The sequence below is a fragment of the Stenella coeruleoalba genome (genome assembly GCF_951394435.1).
Source record: "Stenella coeruleoalba genome assembly, contig: scaffold_40, whole genome shotgun sequence".
NCBI lineage: Eukaryota > Metazoa > Chordata > Mammalia > Artiodactyla > Delphinidae > Stenella > Stenella coeruleoalba.
The window spans coordinates 660,398-681,900 of NW_027646100.1; the positions used below are offsets into that span (position 1 = coordinate 660,398).

At 43.9% G+C, this 21,503-nt stretch overlaps 1 long non-coding RNA gene across 7 annotated transcripts in view; it reads left to right on the top strand.

The window, feature by feature from the left end:
• The first annotated feature begins 2,443 nt into the window (after window positions 1-2,443).
• LOC307181340 overlaps window positions 2,444-21,503 on the top strand; it is a 1,758,975-nt gene continuing 1,739,915 nt past the window's right edge. For all 7 annotated transcript variants that reach the window (XR_013826453.1, XR_013826454.1, XR_013826455.1 and 4 more), the window contains exon 1: window positions 2,444-2,505. This is a non-coding gene — a long non-coding RNA (uncharacterized lncRNA). The remainder of the gene's footprint in view (window positions 2,506-21,503) is intronic.

The following is a 21,503-nucleotide window of genomic DNA, read 5'->3' on the forward strand; positions in this document are numbered from 1 at the left end:
TCTTTTGAGCTGGCCGTAACACCGCAGGATGGCTTCAGGCCCTAATCTGGTTCCGGCACGGCACGCTGAGCCTTTGGTTAATTCCTCTTCCTGGTGGGAAATGAGAGTTAAATTTGCCCGTCCAGACACCTCCAGCTAGCCTCTCATTGGTTCTCGCTATTCCTGTTCATCTTCCGCAGAAATTGCAAACTGGGCCAAACAGGAGGTTAAAGGGACTGACTCTCCAAGTCGGGAGAGTGTTAGTAAAGCGTCTGGAATGTTGCACCCGAGTACCAGGGTACGAAAACTGGGACATATTTGAACACGTCTCCCGATCTCATGGTTGATCATACTCTAGGTTCCACATGCATGTTTTAGCTGAAGGAAGAATACCTAAAACCTGGGTAGTTGAAACCCGTGGAATGGGTACCATGCAATATGACTTCAAAGGGTCTTCATTGGCTCACCGAACCTCTCCAATCCTATCACTGCTGTGTTTATGCCCCTGTACACATGCTTGATTCTCTTTCGGAGACATAGCAATCCATAGGTTTTAAGATACTTACTAGTCAGGTACATTCTTAGGCGTTTAATATGGGGTGTTGAGTCCATTTCGTTGAGCAAGGAGTAGCTTTTGTCTATTCCATATTTGGCTTAAGGAACTTTATCTGTGCTCATTTCAATCTCTGGTTTTATGCAGCACCCCAACTCACCTTTACCCTTAAGCAAGCATAAGTTGGTTTTCTAAATTTGAGACCCTGTTCTGTTCTGTAATTCAGTTCCTGTGTAGCCAAGTTTCCATTCCGTGTATTACTGATATCTTATGATGTTTCTTTTTCTGTGTGACTTATTTCAGTTAGAATCATCATACCTGAATCCACTCATTGTGCTGCTAAGGGCCTGATGACACAGATTTCATTGCTGAGTGATATTGCTTTGTAAGTAAATACCACAACTTCTTTATCCATTTTTCAATTTCTGCGATGTTGAACTTGTACTGTAAACGAGGTTCTTGTAAACAGAGGCGTCCCAAACTTTGGGGTGGCTGTGTCTTTTTGATTTTAATTTCCCTAAGCTATAGGACCATAAGTGGAAGTGCCCTAGGTTCTGTTGCTTTGTTTTTTAGATGTTTCAGGAAACACCATACACTTCTCCTGAGTGTCTGTTGGTAATTTACATCCCGCCCATCAGCATAAAAAGGCTCCCAGTTCTCCATGGCCTGTCCTGCCTTTCTGGATTTTACACTTTTTTCAGATGGCCCTTTTGACCGGGGGGAAGTGAGACTTCATTGTAGTGCAGATTTCCTTTGCAAGCTTGCTTGGTTGGCCAAAAAGGGCGTATGCGTTTTTTCCTGAATATATTCAGGAAAAAACGCATACGCCCTTTTTGGCCAAGTGCATCATTGTGGACGTTCTGCCTCTTTTCCTATGCTTTCAATGCAATTCCAGTCTACCTCCTGAAATCGGTTTCCTGCAATTCTGCCCCGCTTTCAAGTCCTCTTGGCAGCCTTACTTCAGTCTCTTTTTGGACGATAGCTGTCATTTATAACTCTGCAGGTTTGTGAATTACAGTGCCCCTGAGCTCCTTTCTTCAACTCGCTTTCTTTTGAGCTGGCCGTAACACCGCAGGATGGCTTCAGGCCCTAATCTGGTTCCGGCACGGCACGCTGAGCCTTTGGTTAATTCCTCTTCCTGGTGGGAAATGAGAGTTAAATTTGCGCGTCCAGACACCTCCAGCTAGCCTCTCATTGGTTTTCGCTATTCCTGTTCATCTTCCGCAGAAATTGCAAACTGGGCCAAACAGGAGGTTAAAGGGACTGACTCTCCAAGTCGGGAGAGTGTTAGTAAAGCGTCTGGAATGTTGCACCCGAGTACCAGGGTACGAAAACTGGGACATATTTGAACACGTCTCCCGATCTCATGGTTGATCATACTCTAGGTTCCACATGCATGTTTTAGCTGAAGGAAGAATACCTAAAACCTGGGTAGTTGAAACCCGTGGAATGGGTACCATGCAATATGACTTCAAAGGGTCTTCATTGGCTCACCGAACCTCTCCAATCCTATCACTGCTGTGTTTATGCCCCTGTACACATGCTTGATTCTCTTTCGGAGACATAGCAATCCATAAGTTTTAAGATACTTACTAGTCAGGTACATTCTTAGGCGTTTAATATGGGGTGTTGAGTCCATTTCGTTGAGCAAGGAGTAGCTTTTGTCTATTCCATATTTGGCTTAAGGAACTTTATCTGTGCTCATTTCAATCTCTGGTTTTATGCAGCACCCCAACTCACCTTTCCCCTTAAGCAAGCATAAGTTGGTTTTCTAAATTTGAGACCCTGTTCTGTTCTGTAATGCAGTTCCTGTGTAGCCAAGTTTACATTCCGTGTATTAGTGATATCTTATGATGTTTCTTTTTCTGTGTGACTTATTTCAGTTAGAATCATCGTACCTGAATCCACTCATTATGCTGCTACGGGCCTGATGACATAGATTTCTTTGCTGAGTGATACTGCATTGTACTTAAGTACCACAAGTTCTTTATCCATTTTTCACTTTCTGCGATGTTGAACTTGTACTGTAAACGAGGTTCTTGTAAACCGAGCCGTTCCAAACTTTGGGGTGGCTGTGCCTTTTTGATTTTAAATTCCCTAAGCTATAGGACCATAAGTGGAAGTGCCCTAGGCTCTGTTGCTTTGTCTTTTAGATGTTTCAGGAAACACCATACACTTCTCCCGAGTGTTTGTTGGCAATTTACATCCCGCCCTTCAGCATAACAAGGCTCCCAGTTCTCCATGGCCTGTCCTGCCTTTCTGGATTTTACACTTTTTTCAGATGGCCCTTTTGACCGGGGGGGAAGTGAGACTTCATTGTAGTGCAGATTTCCTTTGCAAGCTTGCTTGGTTGGCCAAAAAGGGCGTATGCGTTTTTTCCTGAATATATTCAGGAAAAAACGCATACGCCCTTTTTGGCCAAGTGCATCATTGTGGACGTTCTGCCTCTTTTCCTATGCTTTCAATGCAATTCCAGTCTACCTCCTGAAATCGGTTTCCTGCAATTCTGCCCCGCTTTCAAGTCCTCTTGGCAGCCTTACTTCAGTCTCTTTTTGGACGATAGCTGTCATTTATAACTCTGCAGGTTTGTGAATTACAGTGCCCCTGAGCTCCTTTCTTCAACTCGCTTTCTTTTGAGCTGGCCGTAACACCGCAGGATGGCTTCAGGCCCTAATCTGGTTCCGGCACGGCACGCTGAGCCTTTGGTTAATTCCTCTTCCTGGTGGGAAATGAGAGTTAAATTTGCCCGTCCAGACACCTCCAGCTAGCCTCTCATTGGTTCTCGCTATTCCTGTTCATCTTCCGCAGAAATTGCAAACTGGGCCAAACAGGAGGTTAAAGGGACTGACTCTCCAAGTCGGGAGAGTGTTAGTAAAGCGTCTGGAATGTTGCACCCGAGTACCAGGGTACGAAAACTGGGACATATTTGAACACGTCTCCCGATCTCATGGTTGATCATACTCTAGGTTCCACATGCATGTTTTAGCTGAAGGAAGAATACCTAAAACCTGGGTAGTTGAAACCCGTGGAATGGGTACCATGCAATATGACTTCAAAGGGTCTTCATTGGCTCACCGAACCTCTCCAATCCTATCACTGCTGTGTTTATGCCCCTGTACACATGCTTGATTCTCTTTCGGAGACATAGCAATCCATAGGTTTTAAGATACTTACTAGTCAGGTACATTCTTAGGCGTTTAATATGGGGTGTTGAGTCCATTTCGTTGAGCAAGGAGTAGCTTTTGTCTATTCCATATTTGGCTTAAGGAACTTTATCTGTGCTCATTTCAATCTCTGGTTTTATGCAGCACCCCAACTCACCTTTACCCTTAAGCAAGCATAAGTTGGTTTTCTAAATTTGAGACCCTGTTCTGTTCTGTAATTCAGTTCCTGTGTAGCCAAGTTTCCATTCCGTGTATTACTGATATCTTATGATGTTTCTTTTTCTGTGTGACTTATTTCAGTTAGAATCATCATACCTGAATCCACTCATTGTGCTGCTAAGGGCCTGATGACACAGATTTCATTGCTGAGTGATATTGCTTTGTAAGTAAATACCACAACTTCTTTATCCATTTTTCAATTTCTGCGATGTTGAACTTGTACTGTAAACGAGGTTCTTGTAAACAGAGGCGTCCCAAACTTTGGGGTGGCTGTGTCTTTTTGATTTTAATTTCCCTAAGCTATAGGACCATAAGTGGAAGTGCCCTAGGTTCTGTTGCTTTGTTTTTTAGATGTTTCAGGAAACACCATACACTTCTCCTGAGTGTCTGTTGGTAATTTACATCCCGCCCATCAGCATAAAAAGGCTCCCAGTTCTCCATGGCCTGTCCTGCCTTTCTGGATTTTACACTTTTTTCAGATGGCCCTTTTGACCGGGGGGAAGTGAGACTTCAATGTAGTGCAGATTTCCTTTGCAAGCTTGCTTGGTTGGCCAAAAAGGGCGTATGCGTTTTTTCCTGAATATATTCAGGAAAAAACGCATACGCCCTTTTTGGCCAAGTGCATCATTGTGGACGTTCTGCCTCTTTTCCTATGCTTTCAATGCAATTCCAGTCTACCTCCTGAAATCGGTTTCCTGCAATTCTGCCCCGCTTTCAAGTCCTCTTGGCAGCCTTACTTCAGTCTATTTTTGGACGATAGCTGTCATTTATAACTCTGCAGGTTTGTGAATTACAGTGCCCCTGAGCTCCTTTCTTCAACTCGCTTTCTTGTGAGCTGGCCGCAACACCGCAGGATGTCTTCAGGCCCTAATCTGGTTCTGGCACGGCACGCTGAGCCTTTGGTTAATTCCTCTTCCTGGTGGGAAATGAGAGTTAAATTTGCCCATCCAGACACCTCCAGCTAGTCTCTCATTGGTTCTCGCTATTCCTGTTCATCTTCCACAGAAATTGCAAACTGGGCCAAACAGGAGGTTAAAGGGACTGACTCTCCAAGTCGGGAGAGTGTTAGTAAAGCATCTGGAATGTTGCACCCGAGTACCAGGGGAGGAAAACTGAGACATATTTGAACACGTCTCCCGTTCACATGGTTGATCATACTCTGGGTTCCACATGCATGTTTTAGCTGAAGGAAGAATACCTTAAACCTGGAGAGTTGAGACCCGTGGAATGGGTACCATGCAATATGACTTCAAAGGGTCTTCATTTGCTCACCGAACCTCTCCAATCCTATCACTGCTGCGTTTATGCCCCTGTACACATGCTTTATTCTCTTTTGGAGGCATAGCAATCCATAGGTTTTAAGATACTTACTAGTCAGGTACATTCTTAGGCATTTAATATGGGGCTTTGAGTCCATTTCGTTGAGCAAGGAGTAGCTCTTGTCTATTCCATATTTGGCTTAAGGAACTTTATCTGTGCTCATTTCAATCTCTGGTTTTATGCAGCACCCCAACTCACCTTTCCCCTTAAGCAAGCATAAGTTGGTTTTCTAAATTTGAGACCCTGTTCTGTTCTGTAATGCAGTTCCTGTGTAGCCAAGTTTACATTCCGTGTATTAGTGATATCTTATGATGTTTCTTTTTCTGTGTGACTTATTTCAGTTAGAATCATCGTACCTGAATCCACTCATTATGCTGCTACGGGCCTGATGACATAGATTTCATTGCTGAGTGATACTGCATTGTACGTAAGTACCACAAGTTCTTTATCCATTTTTCACTTTCTGCGATGTTGAACTTGTACTGTAAACGAGGTTCTTGTAAACAGAGCCGTTCCAAACTTTGGGGTGGCTGTGTCTTTTTGATTTTAATTTCCCTAAGCTATAGGACCATAAGTGGAAGTGCCCTAGGCTCTGTTGCTTTGTTTTTTAGATGTTTCAGGAAACACCATACACTTCTCCCGAGTGGTTGTTGGCAATTTCCATCCCGCCCATCAGCATAACAAGGCTCCCAGTTCTCCATGGCCTGTCCTGCCTTTCTGGATTTTACACTTTTTTCAGATGGCCCTTTTGACTGGGGGGGAAGTGAGACTTCATTGTAGTGCAGATTTCCTTTGCAAGCTTGCTTGGTTGGCCAAAAAGGGCGTATGCGTTTTTTCCTGAATATATTCAGGAAAAAACGCATACGCCCTTTTTGGCCAAGTGCATCATTGTGGACGTTCTGCCTCTTTTCCTATGCTTTCAATGCAATTCCAGTCTACCTCCTGAAATCGGTTTCCTGCAATTCTGCCCCGCTTTCAAGTCCTCTTGGCAGCCTTACTTCAGTCTATTTTTGGACGATAGCTGTCATTTATAACTCTGCAGGTTTGTGAATTACAGTGCCCCTGAGCTCCTTTCTTCAACTCGCTTTCTTGTGACCTGGCCGCAACACCGCAGGATGGCTTCAGGCCCTAATCTGGTTCCGGCACGGCATGCTGAGCCTTTGGTTATTTCCTCTTCCTGGTGGGAAATGAGAGTTAAATTTGCCCGTCCAGACACCTCCAGCTAGTCTCTCATTGGTTGTCGCTATTCCTGTTCATCTTCCCAGAAATTGCAAACTGGGCCAAACAGGAGGTTAAAGGGACTGACTCTCCAAGTCGGGAGAGTGTTAGTAAAGCGTCTGGAATGTTGCACCCGAGTACCAGGTGAGGAAAACTGAGAAATATTTGAACACGTCTCCCGTTCACATGGTTGATCATACTTGGTTTCCACATGCATCTTTTAGCTGAAGGAAGAATACCTTAAACCTGGGTATTTGAAACCCGTGGAATGGGTACCATGCAATATGACTTCAAAGGGTCTTCATTTGCTCACCGAACCTCCCCAATCCTATCACTGCTGCGTTTATGCCCCTGTACACATGCTTGATTCTCTTTCGGAGACATAGCAATCCATAGGTTTTAAGATACTTACTAGTCAGGTACATTCTTAGGCGTTTAATATGCGGTGTTGAGTCCATTTCGTTGAGCAAGGAGTAGCTCTTGTCTATTCCATATTTGGCTTAAGGAACTTTATCTGTGCTCATTTCAATCTCTGGTTTTATGCAGCACCCCAACTCACCTTTCCCCTTAAGCAAGCATAAGTTGGTTTTCTAAATTTGAGACCCTGTTCTGTTCTGTAATTCAGTTCCTGTGTAGCCAAGTTTCCATTCCGTGTATTACTGATATCTTATGATGTTTCTTTTTCTGTGTGACTTATTTCAGTTAGAATCATCATACCTGAATCCACTCATTGTGCTGCTAAGGGCCTGATGACACAGATTTCATTGCTGAGTGATATTGCTTTGTAAGTAAATACCACAACTTTTTTATCCATTTTTCACTTTCTGCGATGTTGAACTTGTACTGTAAACGAGGTTCTTGTAAACAGAGCCGTTCGAAACTTTGGGGTGGCTGTGTCTTTTTGATTTTAAATTCCCTAAGCTATAGGACCATAAGTGGAAGTGCCCTAGGCTCTGTTGCTTTGTTTTTTAGATGTTTCAGGAAACACCATACACTTCTCCCGAGTGTTTGTTGGCAATTTACATCCCGCCCTTCAGCATAACAAGGCTCCCAGTTCTCCATGGCCTGTCCTGCCTTTCTGGATTTTACACTTTTTTCAGATGGCCCTTTTGACCGGGGGGAAGTGAGACTTCATTGTCGTGCAGATTTCCTTTGCAAGCTTGCTTGGTTGGCCAAAAAGGGCGTATGCGTTTTTTCCTGAATATATTCAGGAAAAAACGCATACGCCCTTTTTGGCCAAGTGCATCATTGTGGACGTTCTGCCTCTTTTCCTATGCTTTCAATGCAATTCCAGTCTACCTCCTGAAATCGGTTTCCTGCAATTCTGCCCCGCTTTCAAGTCCTCTTGGCAGCCTTACTTCAGTCTATTTTTGGACGATAGCTGTCATTTATAACTCTGCAGGTTTGTGAATTACAGTGCCCCTGAGCTCCTTTCTTCAACTCGCTTTCTTGTGACCTGGCCGCAACACCGCAGGATGGCTTCAGGCCCTAATCTGGTTCCGGCACGGCACGCTGAGCCTTTGGTTAATTCCTCTTCCTGGTGGGAAATGAGAGTTAAATTTGCCCGTCCAGACACCTCCAGCTAGCCTCTCATTGGTTCTCGCTATTCCTGTTCATCTTCCGCAGAAATTGCAAACTGGGCCAAACAGGAGGTTAAAGGCGCTGACTCTCCAAGTGGGGAGAGTGTTAGTAAAGCGTCTGGAATGTTGCACCCGAGTACCAGGGGAGGAAAACTGAGACATATTTGAACACGTCTCTCGTTCACATGGTTGATCATACTCTGGGTTCCACATGCATGTTTTAGCTGAAGGAAGAATACCTTAAACCTGGAGAGTTGAGACCCGTGTAATGGGTACCATGCAATATGACTTCAAAGGGTCTTCATTTGCTCACCGAACCTCTCCAATCCTATCACTGCTGCGTTTATACCCCTGTACACACGCTTGATTCTCTTTTGGAGACATAGCAATCCATAGGTTTTAAGATACTTACTAGTCAGGTACATTCTTAGGCGTTTAATATGGGGTGTTGAGTCCATTTCGTTGAGCAAGGAGTAGCTCTTGTCTATTCCATATTTGGCTTAAGGAACTTTATCTGTACTCATTTCAATCTCTGGTTTTATGCAGCACCCCAACTCACCTTTCCCCTTAAGCAAGCATAAGTTGGTTTTCTAAATTTGAGACCCTGTTCTGTTTTGGAATGCAGTTCCTGTGTAGCCAAGTTTACATTCCGTGTATTAGTGATATCTTATGATGTTTCTTTTTCTGTGTGACTTATTTCAGTTAGAATCATCGTACCTGAATCCACTCATTATGCTGCTACGGGCCTGATGACATAGATTTCATTGCTGAGTGATACTGCATTGTACGTAAGTACCACAAGTTCTTTATCCATTTTTCACTTTCTGCGATGTTGAACTTGTACTGTAAACGAGGTTCTTGTAAACAGAGCCGTTCCAAACTTTGGGGTGGCTGTGTCTTTTTGATTTTAATTTCCCTAAGCTATAGGACCATAAGTGGAAGTGCCCTAGGCTCTGTTGCTTTGTTTTTTAGATGTTTCAGGAAACACCATACACTTCTCCCGAGTGGTTGTTGGCAATTTCCATCCCGCCCATCAGCATAACAAGGCTCCCAGTTCTCCATGGCCTGTCCTGCCTTTCTGGATTTTACACTTTTTTCAGATGGCCCTTTTGACCGGGGGGGAAGTGAGACTTCATTGTAGTGCAGATTTCCTTTGCAAGCTTGCTTGGTTGGCCAAAAAGGGCGTATGCGTTTTTTCCTGAATATATTCAGGAAAAAACGCATACGCCCTTTTTGGCCAAGTGCATCATTGTGGACGTTCTGCCTCTTTTCCTATGCTTTCAATGCAATTCCAGTCTACCTCCTGAAATCGGTTTCCTGCAATTCTGCCCCGCTTTCAAGTCCTCTTGGCAGCCTTACTTCAGTCTATTTTTGGACGATAGCTGTCATTTATAACTCTGCAGGTTTGTGAATTACAGTGCCCCTGAGCTCCTTTCTTCAACTCGCTTTCTTGTGACCTGGCCGCAACACCGCAGGATGGCTTCAGGCCCTAATCTGGTTCCGGCACGGCATGCTGAGCCTTTGGTTATTTCCTCTTCCTGGTGGGAAATGAGAGTTAAATTTGCCCGTCCAGACACCTCCAGCTAGTCTCTCATTGGTTGTCGCTATTCCTGTTCATCTTCCCAGAAATTGCAAACTGGGCCAAACAGGAGGTTAAAGGGACTGACTCTCCAAGTCGGGAGAGTGTTAGTAAAGCGTCTGGAATGTTGCACCCGAGTACCAGGGGAGGAAAACTGAGAAATATTTGAACACGTCTCCCGTTCACATGGTTGATCATACTTGGTTTCCACATGCATCTTTTAGCTGAAGGAAGAATACCTTAAACCTGGGTATTTGAAACCCGTGGAATGGGTACCATGCAATATGACTTCAAAGGGTCTTCATTTGCTCACCGAACCTCTCCAATCCTATCACTGCTGCGTTTATGCCCCTGTACACATGCTTGATTCTCTTTCGGAGACATAGCAATCCATAGGTTTTAAGATACTTACTAGTCAGGTACATTCTTAGGCGTTTAATATGCGGTGTTGAGTCCATTTCGTTGAGCAAGGAGTAGCTCTTGTCTATTCCATATTTGGCTTAAGGAACTTTATCTGTGCTCATTTCAATCTCTGGTTTTATGCAGCACCCCAACTCACCTTTCCCCTTAAGCAAGCATAAGTTGGTTTTCTAAATTTGAGACCCTGTTCTGTTCTGTAATTCAGTTCCTGTGTAGCCAAGTTTACATTCCGTGTATTACTGATATCTTAGGATGTTTCTTTTTCTGTGTGACTTATTTCAGTTAGAATCATCATACCTGAATCCACTCATTGTGCTGCTAAGGGCCTGATGACACAGATTTCATTGCTGAGTGATATTGCTTTGTAAGTAAATACCACAACTTCTTTATCCATTTTTCACTTTCTGCGATGTTGAACTTGTACTGTAAACGAGGTTCTTGTAAACAGAGCCGTTCGAAACTTTGGGGTGGCTGTGTCTTTTTGATTTTAAATTCCCTAAGCTATAGGACCATAAGTGGAAGTGCCCTAGGCTCTGTTGCTTTGTTTTTTAGATGTTTCAGGAAACACCATACACTTCTCCCGAGTGTTTGTTGGCAATTTACATACCGCCCTTCAGCATAACAAGGCTCCCAGTTCTCCATGGCCTGTCCTGCCTTTCTGGATTTTACACTTTTTTCAGATGGCCCTTTTGACCAGGGGGAAGTGAGACTTCATTGTCGTGCAGATTTCCTTTGCAAGCTTGCTTGGTTGGCCAAAAAGGGCGTATGCGTTTTTTCCTGAATATATTCAGGAAAAAACGCATACGCCCTTTTTGTCCAAGTGCATCATTGTGGACGTTCTGCCTCTTTTCCTATGCTTTCAATGCAATTCCAGTCTACCTCCTGAAATCGGTTTCCTGCAATTCTGCCCCGCTTTCAAGTCCTCTTGGCAGCCTTACTTCAGTCTATTTTTGGACGATAGCTGTCATTTATAACTCTGCAGGTTTGTGAATTACAGTGCCCCTGAGCTCCTTTCTTCAACTCGCTTTCTTGTGACCTGGCCGCAACACCGCAGGATGGCTTCAGGCCCTAATCTGGTTCTGGCACGGCACGCTGAGCCTTTGGTTAATTCCTCTTCCTGGTGGGAAATGAGAGTTAAATTTGCCCGTCCAGACACCTCCAGCTAGCCTCTCATTGGTTCTCGCTATTCCTGTTCATCTTCCGCAGAAATTGCAAACTGGGCCAAACAGGAGGTTAAAGGCGCTGACTCTCCAAGTGGGGAGAGTGTTAGTAAAGCGTCTGGAATGTTGCACCCGAGTACCAGGGGAGGAAAACTGAGACATATTTGAACACGTCTCCCGTTCACATGGTTGATCATACTCTGGGTTCCACATGCATGTTTTAGCTGAAGGAAGAATACCTTAAACCTGGAGAGTTGAGACCCGTGTAATGGGTACCATGCAATATGACTTCAAAGGGTCTTCATTTGCTCACCGAACCTCTCCAATCCTATCACTGCTGCGTTTATACCCCTGTACACACGCTTGATTCTCTTTTGGAGACATAGCAATCCATAGGTTTTAAGATACTTACTAGTCAGGTACATTCTTAGGCGTTTAATATGGGGTGTTGAGTCCATTTCGTTGAGCAAGGAGTAGCTCTTGTCTATTCCATATTTGGCTTAAGGAACTTTATCTGTACTCATTTCAATCTCTGGTTTTATGCAGCACCCCAACTCACCTTTCCCCTTAAGCAAGCATAAGTTGGTTTTCTAAATTTGAGACCCTGTTCTGTTTTGGAATGCAGTTCCTGTGTAGCCAAGTTTACATTCCGTGTATTAGTGATATCTTATGATGTTTCTTTTTCTGTGTGACTTATTTCAGTTAGAATCATCGTACCTGAATCCACTCATTATGCTGCTACGGGCCTGATGACATAGATTTCATTGCTGAGTGATACTGCATTGTACGTAAGTACCACAAGTTCTTTATCCATTTTTCACTTTCTGCGATGTTGAACTTGTACTGTAAACGAGGTTCTTGTAAACAGAGCCGTTCCAAACTTTGGGGTGGCTGTGTCTTTTTGATTTTAATTTCCCTAAGCTATAGGACCATAAGTGGAAGTGCCCTAGGCTCTGTTGCTTTGTTTTTTAGATGTTTCAGGAAACACCATACACTTCTCCCGAGTGGTTGTTGGCAATTTCCATCCCGCCCATCAGCATAACAAGGCTCCCAGTTCTCCATGGCCTGTCCTGCCTTTCTGGATTTTACACTTTTTTCAGATGGCCCTTTTGACCGGGGGGGAAGTGAGACTTCATTGTAGTGCAGATTTCCTTTGCAAGCTTGCTTGGTTGGCCAAAAAGGGCGTATGCGTTTTTTCCTGAATATATTCAGGAAAAAACGCATACGCCCTTTTTGGCCAAGTGCATCATTGTGGACGTTCTGCCTCTTTTCCTATGCTTTCAATGCAATTCCAGTCTACCTCCTGAAATCGGTTTCCTGCAATTCTGCCCCGCTTTCAAGTCCTCTTGGCAGCCTTACTTCAGTCTATTTTTGGACGATAGCTGTCATTTATAACTCTGCAGGTTTGTGAATTACAGTGCCCCTGAGCTCCTTTCTTCAACTCGCTTTCTTGTGACCTGGCCGCAACACCGCAGGATGGCTTCAGGCCCTAATCTGGTTCCGGCACGGCATGCTGAGCCTTTGGTTATTTCCTCTTCCTGGTGGGAAATGAGAGTTAAATTTGCCCGTCCAGACACCTCCAGCTAGTCTCTCATTGGTTGTCGCTATTCCTGTTCATCTTCCCAGAAATTGCAAACTGGGCCAAACAGGAGGTTAAAGGGACTGACTCTCCAAGTCGGGAGAGTGTTAGTAAAGCGTCTGGAATGTTGCACCTGAGTACCAGGGGAGGAAAACTGAGAAATATTTGAACACGTCTCCCGTTCACATGGTTGATCATACTTGGGTTCCACATGCATGTTTTAGCTGAAGGAAGAATACCTTAAACCTGTGTATTTGAAAGCCGTGGAATGGGTACCATGCAATATGACTTCAAAGGGTCTTCATTTGCTCACCGAACCTCTCCAATCCTATCACTGCTGCGTTTATGCCCCTGTACACATGCTTGATTCTCTTTCGGAGACATAGCAATCCATAGGTTTTAAGATACTTACTAGTCAGGTACATTCTTAGGCGTTTAATATGCGGTGTTGAGTCCATTTCGTTGAGCAAGGAGTAGCTCTTGTCTATTCCATATTTGGCTTAAGGAACTTTATCTGTGCTCATTTCAATCTCTGGTTTTATGCAGCACCCCAACTCACCTTTACCCTTAAGCAAGCATAAGTTGGTTTTCTAAATTTGAGACCCTGTTCTGTTCTGTAACTGAGTTCCTGTGTAGCCAAGTTTACATTCCGTGTATTACTGATATCTTATGATGTTTCTTTTTCTGTGTGACTTATTTCAGTTAGAATCATCATACCTGAATCCACTCATTGTGCTGCTAAGGGCCTGATGACACAGATTTCATTGCTGAGTGATATTGCTTTGTAAGTAAATACCACAACTTCTTTATCCATTTTTCACTTTCTGCGATGTTGAACTTGTACTGTAAACGAGGTTCTTGTAAACAGAGCCGTTCCAAACTTTGGGGTGGCTGTGTCTTTTTCATTTTAATTTCCCTAAGCTATAGGACCATAAGTGGAAGTGCCCTAGGCTCTGTTGCTTTGTTTTTTAGATGTTTCAGGAAACACCATACACTTCTCCCGAGTGTTTGTTGGCAATTTACATCCCGCCCTTCAGCATAACAAGGCTCCCAGTTCTCCATGGCCTGTCCTGCCTTTCTGCATTTTACACTTTTTTCAGATGGCCTTTTTGACCGGGGGAAGTGAGACTTCATTGTAGTGCAGATTTCCTTTGCAAGCTTGCTTGGTTGGCCAAAAAGGGCGTATGCGTTTTTTCCTGAATATATTCAGGAAAAAACGCATACGCCCTTTTTGGCCAAGTGCATCATTGTGGACGTTCTGCCTCTTTTCCTATGCTTTCAATGCAATTCCAGTCTACCTCCTGAAATCGGTTTCCTGCAATTCTGCCCCGCTTTCAAGTCCTCTTGGCAGCCTTACTTCAGTCTATTTTTGGATGATAGCTGTCATTTATAACTCTGCAGGTTTGTGAATTACAGTGCCCCTGAGCTCCTTTCTTCAACTCGCTTTCTTTTGAGCTGGCCGCAACACCGCATGATGGCTTCAGGCCCTAATCTGGTTCCGGTACGGCACGCTGAGCCTTTGGTTATTTCCTCTTCCTGGTGGGAAATGAGAGTTAAATTTGCCCGTCCAGACACCTCCAGCTAGCCTCTCATTGGTTCTCGCTATTCCTGTTCATCTTCCGCAGAAATTGCAAACTGGGCCAAACAGGAGGTTAAAGGCGCTGACTCTCCAAGTGGGGAGAGTGTTAGTAAAGCGTCTGGAATGTTGCACCCGAGTACCAGGGGAGGAAAACTGAGACATATTTGAACACGTCTCCCGTTCACATGGTTGATCATACTCTGGGTTCCACATGCATGTTTTAGCTGAAGGAAGAATACCTTAAACCTGGAGAGTTGAGACCCGTGTAATGGGTACCATGCAATATGACTTCAAAGGGTCTTCATTTGCTCACCGAACCTCTCCAATCCTATCACTGCTGCGTTTATACCCCTGTACACACGCTTGATTCTCTTTTGGAGACATAGCAATCCATAGGTTTTAAGATACTTACTAGTCAGGTACATTCTTAGGCGTTTAATATGGGGTGTTGAGTCCATTTCATTGAGCAAGGAGTAGCTCTTGTCTATTGCATATTTGGCTTAAGGAACTTTATCTGTACTCATTTCAATCTCTGGTTTTATGCAGCACCCCAACTCACCTTTCCCCTTAAGCAAGCATAAGTTGGTTTTCTAAATTTGAGACCCTGTTCTGTTTTGGAATGCAGTTCCTGTGTAGCCAAGTTTACATTCCGTGTATTAGTGATATCTTATGATGTTTCTTTTTCTGTGTGACTTATTTCAGTTAGAATCATCGTACCTGAATCCACTCATTATGCTGCTACGGGCCTGATGACATAGATTTCATTGCTGAGTGATACTGCATTGTACGTAAGTACCACAAGTTCTTTATCCATTTTTCACTTTCTGCGATGTTGAACTTGTACTGTAAACGAGGTTCTTGTAAACAGAGCCGTTCCAAACTTTGGGGTGGCTGTGTCTTTTTGATTTTAATTTCCCTAAGCTATAGGACCATATGTGGAAGTGCCCTAGGCTCTGTTGCTTTGTTTTTTAGATGTTTCAGGAAACACCATACACTTCTCCCGAGTGGTTGTTGGCAATTTCCATCCCGCCCATCAGCATAACAAGGCTCCCAGTTCTCCATGGCCTGTCCTGCCTTTCTGGATTTTACACTTTTTTCAGATGGCCCTTTTGACCGGGGGGAAGTGAGACTTCATTGTAGTGCAGATTTCCTTTGCAAGCCTGCTTGGTTGGCCAAAAAGGGCGTATGCGTTTTTTCCTGAATATATTCAGGAAAAAACGCATACGCCCTTTTTGGCCAAGTGCATCATTGTGGACGTTCTGCCTCTTTTCCTATGCTTTCAATGCAATTCCAGTCTACCTCCTGAAATCGGTTTCCTGCAATTCTGCCCCGCTTTCAAGTCCTCTTGGCAGCCTTACTTCAGTCTATTTTTGGACGATAGCTCTCATTTATAACTCTGCAGGTTTGTGAATTACAGTGCCCCTGAGCTCCTTTCTTCAACTCGCTTTCTTGTGACCTGGCCGCAACACCGCAGGATGGCTTCAGGCCCTAATCTGGTTCCGGCCCGGCATGCTGAGCCTTTGGTTAATTCCTCTTCCTGGTGGGAAATGAGAGTTAAATTTGCCCGTCCAGACACCTCCAGCTAGCCTCTCATTGGTTCTCGCTATTCCTGTTCATCTTCCACAGAAATTGCAAACTGGGCCAAACAGGAGGTTAAAGGGACTGACTCTCCAAGTCGGGAGAGTGTTAGTAAAGCGTCTGGAATGTTGCACCTGAGTACCAGGGGAGGAAAACTGAGACATATTTGAACACGTCTCCCGATCACATGGTTGATCATACTTGGGTTCCACATGCATGTTTTAGCTGAAGGAAGAATACCTTAAACCTGTGTATTTGAAACCCGTGGAATGGGTACCATGCAATATGACTTCAAAGGGTCTTCATTTGCTCACCGAACCTCTCCAATCCTATCACTGCTGCGTTTATGCCCCTGTACACATGCTTGATTCTCTTTCGGAGACATAGCAATCCATAGGTTTTAGGATACTTACTAGTCAGGTACATTCTTAGGCGTTTAATATGGGGTGTTGAGTCCATTTCATTGAGCAAGGAGTAGCTCTTGTCTATTCCATATTTGGCTTAAGGAACTTTATCTGTGCTCATTTCAATCTCTGGTTTTATGCAGCACCCCAACTCACCTTTCCCCTTAAGCAAGCATAAGTTGGTTTTCTAAATTTGAGACCCTGTTCTCTTCTGTAATTCAGTTCCTGTGTAGCCAAGTTTACATTCTGTGTATTACTGATATCTTATGATGTTTCATTTTCTGTGTGACTTATTTCAGTTAGAATCATCATACCTGAATCCACTCATTGTGCTGCTAAGGGCCTGATGACACAGATTTCATTGCTGAGTGATATTGCTTTGTAAGTAAATACCACAACTTCTTTATCCATTTTTCACTTTCTGCGATGTTGAACTTGTACTGTAAACGAGGTTCTTGTAAACAGAGCCGATCCAAACTTTGGGGTGGCTGTGTCTTTTTGATTTTAATTTCCCTAAGCTATAGGACCATAAGTGGAAGTGCCCTAGGTTCTGTTGCTTTGTTTTTTAGATGTTTCAGGAAACACCATACACTTCTCCCGAGTGGTTGTTGGCAATTTACATCCCACTGATCAGCATAACAAGGCTCCCAGTTCTCCATGGCCTGTCCTGCCTTTCTGGATTTTACACTTTTTTCAGATGGCCCTTTTGACCGGGGGGAAGTGAGACTTCATTGTAGTGCAGATTTCCTTTGCAAGCTTGCTTGGTTGGCCAAAAAGGGCGTATGCGTTTTTTCCTGAATATATTCAGGAAAAAACGCATACGCCCTTTTTGGCCAAGTGCATCATTGTGTTCGTTCTGCCTCTTTTCCTATGCTTTCAATGCAATTCCAGTCTACCTCCTGAAATCGGTTTCCTGCAATTCTGCCCCGCTTTCAAGTCCTCTTGGCAGCCTTACTTCAGTCTATTTTTGGACGATAGCTCTCATTTATAACTCTGCAGGTTTGTGAATTACAGTGCCCCTGAGCTCCTTTCTTCAACTCGCTTTCTTGTGACCTGGCCGCAACACCGCAGGATGGCTGCAGGCCCTAATCTGGTTCCGGTACGGCACGCTGAGCCTTTGGTTATTTCCTCTTCCTGGTGGGAAATGAGAGTTAAATTTGCCCGTCCAGACACCTCCAGCTAGTCTCTCATTGGTTCTCGCTATTCCTGTTCATCTTCCGCAGAAATTGCAAACTGGGCCAAACCGGGGGTTAAAGGGACTGACTCTCCAATTCGGGAGAGTGTTAGTAAAGCGTCTGGAATGTTGCACCCGAGTAGCAGGGTACGAAAACTGAGACATATTTGAACACGTCTCCCAATCACATGGTTGATCATACTCTAGGTTCCACATGCATGTTTTAGCTGAAGGAAGAATACCTTAAACCTGGGTATTTGAAACCCGTGTAATGGGTACCATGCAATATGACTTCAAAGGGTCTTCATTTGCTCACCAAACCTCTCCAGTCCTATCACTGCTGCGTTTATGCCCCTGTACACATGCTTGATTCTCTTTCGGAGACATAGCAATCTATAGGTTTTATGATACTTACTAGTCAGGTACATTCTTAGGCGTTTAATATGCGGTGTTGAGTCCATTTCGTTGAGCAAGGAGTAGCTCTTGTCTATTCCATATTTGGCTTAAGGAACTTTATCTGTGCTCATTTCAATCTCTGGTTTTATGCAGCACCCCAACTCACCTTTCCCCTTAAGCAAGCATAAGTTGGTTTTCTAAATTTGAGACCCTGTTCTGTTCTGGAATGCAGTTCCTGTGTAGCCAAGTTTACATTCCGTGTATTAGTGATATCTTATGATGTTTCTTTTTCTGTGTGACTTATTTCAGTTAGAATCATCATACCTGAATCCACTCATTGTGCTGCTAAGGGCCTGATGACACAGATTTCATTGCTGTGTGATATTGCTTTGTAAGTAAATACCACAACTTCTTTATCCATTTTTCACTTTCTGTGATGTTGAACTTGTACTGTAAACGAGGTTCTTGTAAACAGAGCCGTTCCAAACTTTGGGGTGGCTGTGTCTTTTTGATTTTAATTTCCCTAAGCTATAGGACCATAAGTGGAAGTGCCCTAGGTTCTGTTGCTTTGTTTTTTAGATGTTTCAGGAAACACCATACACTTCTCCCGAGTGGTTGTTGGCAATTTACATCCCGCCCATCAGCATAACAAGGCTCCCAGTTCTCCATGGCCTGTCCTGCCTTTCTGGATTTTACACTTTTTTCAGATGGCCCTTTTGACCGGGGGGAAGTGAGACTTCATTGTAGTGCAGATTTCCTTTGCAAGCTTGCTTGGTTGGCCAAAAAGGGCGTATGCGTTTTTTCCTGAATATATTCAGGAAAAAACGCATACACCCTTTTTGGCCAAGTGCATCATTGTGGACGTTCTGCCTCTTTTCCTATGCTTTCAATGCAACTCCAGTCTACCTCCTGAAATCGGTTTCCTGCAATTCTGCCCCGCTTTCAAGTTCTCTTGGCAGCCTTACTTCAGTCTATTTTTGGACAATAGCTGTCATTTATAACTCTGCAGGTTTGTGAATTACAGTGCCCCTGAGCTCCTTTCTTCAACTCGCTTTCTTGTGCCCTGGTCGCAACATCGCAGGATGGCTTCAGGCCCTAATCTGGTTCCGGCCTGGCACGCTGAGCCTTTGGTTAATTCCTCTTCCTGGTGGGAAATGAGAGTTAAATTTCCCCGTCCAGACACCTCCAGCTAGCCTCTCATTGGTTCTCGCTATTCCTGTTCATCTTCCGCAGAAATTGCAAACTGGGCCAAACAGGAGGTTAAAGGGACTGACTCTCCAAGTGGGGAGAGTGTTAGTAAAGCGTCTGGAATGTTGCACCCGAGTACCAGGGGAGGAAAACTGAGACATATTTGAACATGTCTCCCGATCACATGGTTGATCATACTCTAGGTTCCACATGCATGTTTTAGCTGAAGGAAGAATACCTTAAACCTGGGTAGTTGAAACCCGTGGAATGGGTACCATGTAATATGACTTCAAAGGGTCTTCATTTGCTCACCGAACCTCTCCAATCCTATCACTGCTGCGTTTATGCCCCTGTACACATGCTTGATTCTCTTTCGGAGACATAACAATCCATAGGTTTTAAGATACTTACAAGTCAGGTACATTCTTAGGCGTTTAATACGCGGTGTTGAGTCCATTTCGTTGAGCAAGGAGTAGCTCTTGTCTATTCCATATTTGGCTTAAGGAACTTTATCTGTGCTCATTTCAATCTCTGGTTTTATGCAGCACCCCAACTCACCTTTACCCTTAAGCAAGCATAAGTTGTTTTTCTTAATTTGAGACACTGTTCTGTTCTGTAATTCAGTTCCTGTGTAGCCAACTTTACATTCCGTGTATTACTGATATCTTATGATGTTTCTTTTTCTGTGTGACTTATTTCAGTTAGAATCATCATACCTGAATCCACTCATTGTGCTGCTAAGGGCCTGATGACAGAGATTTCATTGCTGAGTGATATTGCTTTGTAAGTGAATACCACAACTTCTTTATCCATTTTTCACTTTCTGCGATGTTGAACTTGTACTGTAAACGAGGTTCTTGTAAACAGAGGCGTCCCAAACTTTGGGGTGGCTGTGTCTTTTTCATTTTAATTTCCCTAAGCTATAGGACCATAAGTGGAAGTGCCCTAGGTTCTGTTGCTTTGTTTTTTAGATGTTTCAGGAAACACCATACACTTCTCCCGAGTGGTTGTTGGCAATTTACATCCCGCCCATCAGCATAACAAGGCTCCCAGTTCTCCATGGCCTGTCCTGCCTTTCTGGATTTTACACTTTTTTCAGATGGCCCTTTTGACCAGGGGGAAGTGAGACTTCATTGTAGTGCAGATTTCCTTTGCAAGCTTGCTTGGTTGGCCAAAAAGGGCGTATGCGTTTTTTCCTGAATATATTCAGGAAAAAACGCATACGCCCTTTTTGGCCAAGTGCATCATTTTGGACGTTCTGCCTCTTTTCCTATGCTTTCAATGCAATTCCAGTCTACCTCCTGAAATCGGTTTCCTGCAATTCTGCCCCGCTTTCAAGTCCTCTTGGCAGCCTTACTTCAGTCTATTTTTGGACGATAGCTGTCATTTATAACTCTGCAGGTTTGTGAATTACAGTGCCCCTGAGCTCCTTTCTTCAACTCGCTTTCTTTTGACCTGGCCGCAACACCACAGGATGGCTTCAGGCCCTAATCTGGTTCCGGCACGGCACGCTGAGCCTTTGGTTATTTCCTCTTCCTGTTGGGAAATGAGAGTTAAATTTGCCCGTCCAGACACCTCCAGCTAGCCTCTCATTGGTTCTCGCTATTCCTGTTCATCTTCCGCAGAAATTGCAAACTGGGCCAAACAGGAGGTTAAAGGGACTGACTCTCCAAGTCGGGAGAGTGTTAGTAAAGCGTCTGGAATGTTGCACCCGAGTACCAGGGGAGGAAAACTGAGACATATTTGAACACGTCTCCCGATCACATGGTTGATCATACTCTAGGTTCCACATGCATGTTTTAGCTGAAGGAAGAATACCTTAAACCTGGGTAGTTGAAACCCGTGGAATGGGTACCATGCAATATGACTTCAAAGGGTCTTCATTTGCTCACCGAACCTCTCCAATCCTATCACTGCTGCGTTTATGCCCCTGTACACATGCTTGATTCTCTTTCGGAGACATAGCAATCCATAGGTTTTAAGATACTTACTAGTCAGGTACATTCTTAGGCGTTTAATATGCGGTGTTGAGTCCATTTCGTTGAGCAAGGAGTAGCTCTTTTCTATTCCATATTTGGCTTAAGGAACTTTATCTGTGCTCATTTCAATCTCTGGTTTTATGCAGCACCCCAACTCACCTTTACTCTTAAGCAAGAATAAGTTGGTTTTCTAAATTTGAGACCCTGTTCTGTTCTGTAATTCAGTTCCTGTGTAGCCAAGTTTACATTCCGTGTATTACTGATATCTTATGATGTTTCTTTTTCTGTGTGACTTATTTCAGTTAGAATCATCATACCTGAATCCACTCATTGTGCTGCTAAGGGCCTGATGACACAGATTTCATTGCTGAGTGATATTGCTTTGTAAGTAAATACCACAACTTCTTTATCCATTTTTCACTTTCTGCGATGTT